The 5,472-nt window shown below is 54.9% G+C and overlaps 1 long non-coding RNA gene across 1 annotated transcript; it reads right to left on the reverse strand.

Moving 5' to 3' along the window:
• Window positions 1-948: 948 nt before the first annotated feature.
• Window positions 949-5,158, reverse strand: LOC132684741 (uncharacterized). The gene is made up of 3 exons (XR_009612767.3): window positions 4,800-5,158; window positions 3,841-4,467; window positions 949-3,526 (listed from the first exon to the last, which is right to left on the reverse strand). It is a non-coding gene; the product is annotated as an uncharacterized LOC132684741 (long non-coding RNA).
• Window positions 5,159-5,472: the final 314 nt, after the last annotated feature.

A 5,472-nucleotide genomic window follows, 5' to 3' on the forward strand; every position in this document is an offset into this window, starting at 1 on the left:
ACTCAGGTAGTTTTTTTACTTCCAACAAAATTGAAGGAAGAATCGAATCCAGTTTTCCACTGATTTTTTTAAATGTTTTTAAGAAGAAATCGTTGAGTACTTTATTTTTTGCATACAATTCAGAACGAGTTAAAAAAATTAAGTGACATTGTCATAACACTATTCTTTCTTTAAAAAGTTTATTTATTTTGAGAGAGAGCATGAGTGGGGAGGGGCAGAGCGAGAGGGGAGAGAGAGAATCCCAAGCAGGCCCCACAAAGTCAGCAGGGCTTGAACTCACGAATCTTGAGATCATGACCTGAGCCAACATCAGGACTCGGATACTTAACTAACTGGGCCGTCCAGGCCCACTAGCAATATTCTTAAATTTTATTTTTTTAATGTTTATTTTTGAGACAGAGGGAGACAGAGTGTGAGTGGGGGAGGGGCAGAGAGAGAGGGAGACACAGAATCTGAAACAGGCTCCAGGCTCTGTGCTGACAGAGCTCGAACCCACAGACCATGAGACGGTGACCTGAGCTGAAGTAGGATGCTTAACCGACTGAGCCACCCAGGTGCCCCACAATATTCTTTATAATAGCAATCTCGTTATTTACACGAACACGATTAGCATTTACATCTATAAAACTGACAATGGGGCATTACTGGTGTTGGACCCCATTCCATTTTATCGTCAAGTATCACACGTTAAAGGATACTAAGCTAACTGGCCTTTTTAAAGCTCCGTACATCTCATTAGAAAATTCATTTCCAGTAAAATAATATTTTAAGATTCACGAATTATCAAAAATTGTAATATATTTATGTCAACTTCACACTAATAGGACTTTTAACGGTAATTCAATGGGGGGGGGGAGGAGGATTTTAATTTGGAGCCTTTGGAAACATTTTAAAATGTTACATTTCCATTCACAGCTATTTTCTTGTTGCAGAGAAATATGATGACATAATCAATAAACCTAAATTTCTGTGAGAGAAACAGAATGGAAGTCAGAGTTCAAGGAAGCCAAGGAAAAATTGGAAATTTCCAACTGTTAAAAGAGGGCTCATTCATCTGTTTCTTAAATGGATAATGGTAGATAGGAATCAAAGCCCACAGTCTTTGTTTCATTGGAATCATGTCATAATTTATTTGCTTTATGTAAAAAAAATCAATATTTGTAATATGTAGAAAATTAGAGTATTTGAAGCTATTATTTAAACTTATGTGAAGACACTTTAGATACCAACTTTAAAGCGTGCCACGTGAAAGTTTTCAAAATTATGTTCAAGCGTATAAGGGAGAAAGTTTGGAGACCACTCGGCTCTCCATCTGCCTGCATCAAAGCCGTAAATACCCGGACTCCGCCCCGGGAAAATGAAGTCAGAGTCTCTGGTCGCGTCCTCCCCACCATGCCTACCCTCATGACAGCCGCTTGAGCCAGTGTTGAGAACCACCGTCATGGGGTGAATTAGAGGAACTCCTCCGGGACAGAAAGGGTCTGGAAAAGCATGCCGAGCAGGTACAGAACAAGGAAAGGAGAGAATCGAAAGAGGAGAGAGAAACAGAGGGAAAAAAAGCAGGAAACAAACCGTTGATAAGCCACCTCACCCCACCCCATCCCAATTATGGCCTCTAATCAATAATGATTGCGTTATTACCGGTGACTCTTGGAAAGTACATCTGTCTTTTTTATTTTTTGCGATATTTGACAACGTGCATTAAAAGTCATTTGCATGAAAAACAATTAAAAATTTTGCTCTTCCAGACAGATTGCTAAGAGAAAGAAAAATGTTTTAAAATGTTTATTTAAGAGAGAGAGAGAGAGAGAGCGTGTGTGAGCGGGGGAGGGGGAGAGGGGGGGGAGAGAGAGAGAGAGAGAGAGAGAGAGAGGGAGAGAGAGAGAGAGAGATCCCCTGACCCTGCCTGGGATCACGACCTGAGCAGAGATGAAGAGTTGGACGCTCAACCTACTGAGCCACCTGGGCACCCCTTTCTTCAGTGTTTTGTGGTGACTCTGTGGCCCCAATTCACAGGGTTCTGCCCCCTGAACGTCGGATGGTTCGTGGGTTATGATGTGAGCGACAGGCTTGTAGGGCGAAGACGCAGCATTCGGGGTCGGTGCCCAAGGTCACGGCTGCCCCTGTTTCGACACCATCTCAGGGGTCTAAGGCTGATGAGGTTGGCGCTGCAGGTGCGAGACGCGAGGACCCCGGCAGCGAGTCCACTCGGTCCTGGGTCCTGGCTCTGATGAGCCGCCCCGGCCCCTAGGCCCCTGACCCAGTCTTCACGTCAGAAGAGCCCGGGGAGGTCGAGGAGGCCCAGGAGGGCTGGGGGCCGCAGGGCTGGGGCTCGGCCGTGGGAACGATGGGGCGGCGTCTGGGAGTGAGGCCAGATCCCCCTCCGTGCCCGGGCCCCTCGCGGGAGGTGATGTGGCACGTCGGTCCCCTCCTCCGTGGCACTGGTGGGGTTATTTGAATATCTTCTGGTCGTGGCTGCCTGGGAATGACTTCCTCTGAGCAGGGAGACATCAGCGTGTCGGCGAGAGGCCCGCCTCTGGGAAATCGTAGCTGTTGCTCTCGTGTCCCTGTGCAGAGGTGCCTCGGCGGTTTCTGGGGAAATAGAAGCACGTCTGGAGGAGGTGGTCACTGTCCCAGAGGTCCTGGAGGTCCCCGGAAATGCTTCATGACCACGTTTAATTGAAAGGCCCGGTTCATTCCTGATGGCCTGGGGGAGCCAGGAACGGAGTCACGCAGACAAAGTCCCTCCTTCCCTACGAGGCCGATGGGCTCCATTTCCACACTCACGGTCTTACTGTGCGGGAACTTTGCCGTCAGACGTGTGCATTCCGATTAGGGAAAGGTGGGGCGTACGTTACACAAGACAGCGCTTCCCGGGAGGCCCACGTGGGCAGGAGGGGAGCCCGCCGCCTTCGCCAGGGCACCCGGCCGGCCTTGGCGGGACCCTCCGCGGCCGCTGTGCAACCTGTCCTTGCCGGCAACCCCCTGCTGCAGCCCGCAGGGCCCCCGAGACCCGATGGTTCACCTGTCCTCGCTGGCATCCACCCTGCTGTGTTGCAGCCCTCAGGGCCCCTGAGACCTGATGGTTCGAGCTCCTTCCTCACAGGTGCTTCCTCCCGCCATGGCGGGCCTTGAAGAATGAGCCGTGGGAACGAGGTGCTCAGGCGGACGAGACGTGGCCTGTGTCGGCCAGGCTTGCGTGAAGGAACCGTCTGCCGTTTCAGCCCCATCCTCCTCTCGGCCGGGGCTGAGCGGTCAGTGTGGGAGGGGAGGGAAACGGGGTGCTTCTGGAGGGGGCGGCTGTGGGCACGGGGCTCCACACACCCCAGGTGTCAGATCCCTGCCCCTAGTCCTCTCTCTCAAGGTCCGGCCCTGCCCACTGTCTGCCCGCCAGTCCCCTGGGCCTCCCCCTCCTGTTTCCCCACAGTCGTGTCCTCTGATACACGTCGTGTCCTGTGATAATCCCGGTTGCTGTCATCTGGAGGGTGATGGGCAGCGGACACGTCTATAGACATCGGAGCAGGGCCTGTGACAAATGCAGAGGACGGGAGGGAGACACAGTGACGGGGGGTGTGTGTAGGAAGCATCCAAGGAGAGTGAGGGAGGAGCCCTATAATCTTAGGGGAGGGGGTCTAGGCAGAAGGACCAGCAGGTGCGAGATTGAGAACGTGCCTGGTTGGAGCAGAGGAACAGTGAGGGGCACTGGGGGTGCAGGGGGGCGGATGGGGGTCCTGCTCTCATGGGGGGCCCATTCCCGGTCATGGGGGTGTAGGGGGCCAGCACGAGGTCCCGTTCTCACCGAGGGTCCATCCCCCAGGCAAGGACTCACGTCATGCTCACCGCAATTGTGATGGCTGGTTTTCGGGCCACAGGAACAATCTCAGAAAGGAGGGGACGGGTGGTTTCTTCCGTGTTCGATGGCACAGAGCCGAGGTGAGTAAATAAAGTAGTTTCTGTCCATGCAATCCCCGCTGTTTTAACTTCTGGCTGTGCAGCAGCGACAGAGCCGTGTCCCGGACGCTCCTGTCTGCACCATGGCTGACCTTTCCCGGCTATCACTTGCCTACGTTTTATTTGTTTTAGAAGAATCAGATTAGTATTTTATTTAGGAAAGATGGCCATTCTTAAATCATACATAATTCAAACGTTCCCAAAGGCAAGCTCTTAAATCTTCCAGATGGCTGTTAGTTACTTCTTCCTGGTGAAATTCGTGGGGGGGGGGGGGTCAGGGGCGGGGGCCAGCAGAGCCGAGAATCACTCTCTCCTGGAGCACGTATGGCCGCAGAGGGCAGGTCTGAGGGGACTGCTGGGCCGAGGAAGGGAGTGTCCTTTCACGTGAACCCCCCGTCTGGGAGTCACCTGCAGGGCTCCGCTCTGGACAGCCTGCTGCCTGGGGGGCAGGAGCGGCTCAGGGGAAGGGGCCCTGTGCGCCCACCTTCCTTCTCCGACTCGGGCTTTACTGAGAGCCTGCGTGAACACAAATGACTGCAGGTCACGAGTGACGGCCGATCGGCCTGGTTCCCACAGCTGGGCTCCCTGATCCCGGGGCCAGGACACAGATGTCACATTTCCGTCTGCCAGTGCAGTGGCTGGGGGTGGGAGGGGTTCACGCCTTCCCCTCACCCTCACCCACACAGCCCAGCCCTGGAGGGCCCCTTCCCCCAAGCAGTCCTGCCGGGACCCTGCCAGGCTGCCGGATCCCAGCCCCTCGGGACCCCTCCTCTGAGTTTCTGGGTCCTGAGGGCCCCCCTCCCCCCCTCCCGCCTTGGGTAAGAAAAGATAAGGCTGTGAATGGAAACCTTTATGGCTTTATGGCTGAATTGTATCACCAAATTCATGGATGGCGTCTGAAGCCCGGTACCGAAGCTGTGGCTGCGCGTGGGCACCTGGAAACACTGTGGTTACCTGAGCTCAGATCCGACATGACCGTGTTCTTACAAGAAGAGGAGGAGACACCAGGGACATGTGGGGGAGGCCACGAGGACACGGGGGAAGGTGGCCCTCGTCATGCCACGGGAGGGAGGCCTCGGGGAAGCCAGCCCCGTGACACCCCAATGGCTGGAGTCCAGCCTCCGGCAGATTCCTTCGTGCAGCCACCCCGACGGGGCGGTTTGTTACGGCAGGTGGCGGGCGCAAGGGCAGAGTCCTGGCGAAAACCCGGAAGAGGCTCCCCAAGGAGACCGGGAGCCGCTGACGTGTGCGAGCCGGCCGTGGGGTCCCGGGGGGCGGGGGAGGCGCGGCAGGCCAGCGGCTGTAGGTTGGGGAGGGGAGGGGCCCCGGGAGGCGAGGGTGGGACGGGCCGCGGTGGCGCAGGTGAGGCTGAGGGCAGAGCGTGGCCCGCAGGACGCGGCTGGACAGGTTGGCTTGTGAAGCTACGTGAGCAGGAGCGAGGGCATCCCTCCTTCAACACCGAAGTCATTTTTTATGAATCGGAGGTACGGTACGTGCCCATGGTACCCGAACTCAACAAAA

This window comes from Panthera onca, chromosome D2, assembly GCF_046562875.1.
Source record: "Panthera onca isolate mPanOnc1 chromosome D2, mPanOnc1 haplotype 2, whole genome shotgun sequence".
Classification (NCBI taxonomy): domain Eukaryota; kingdom Metazoa; phylum Chordata; class Mammalia; order Carnivora; family Felidae; genus Panthera; species Panthera onca.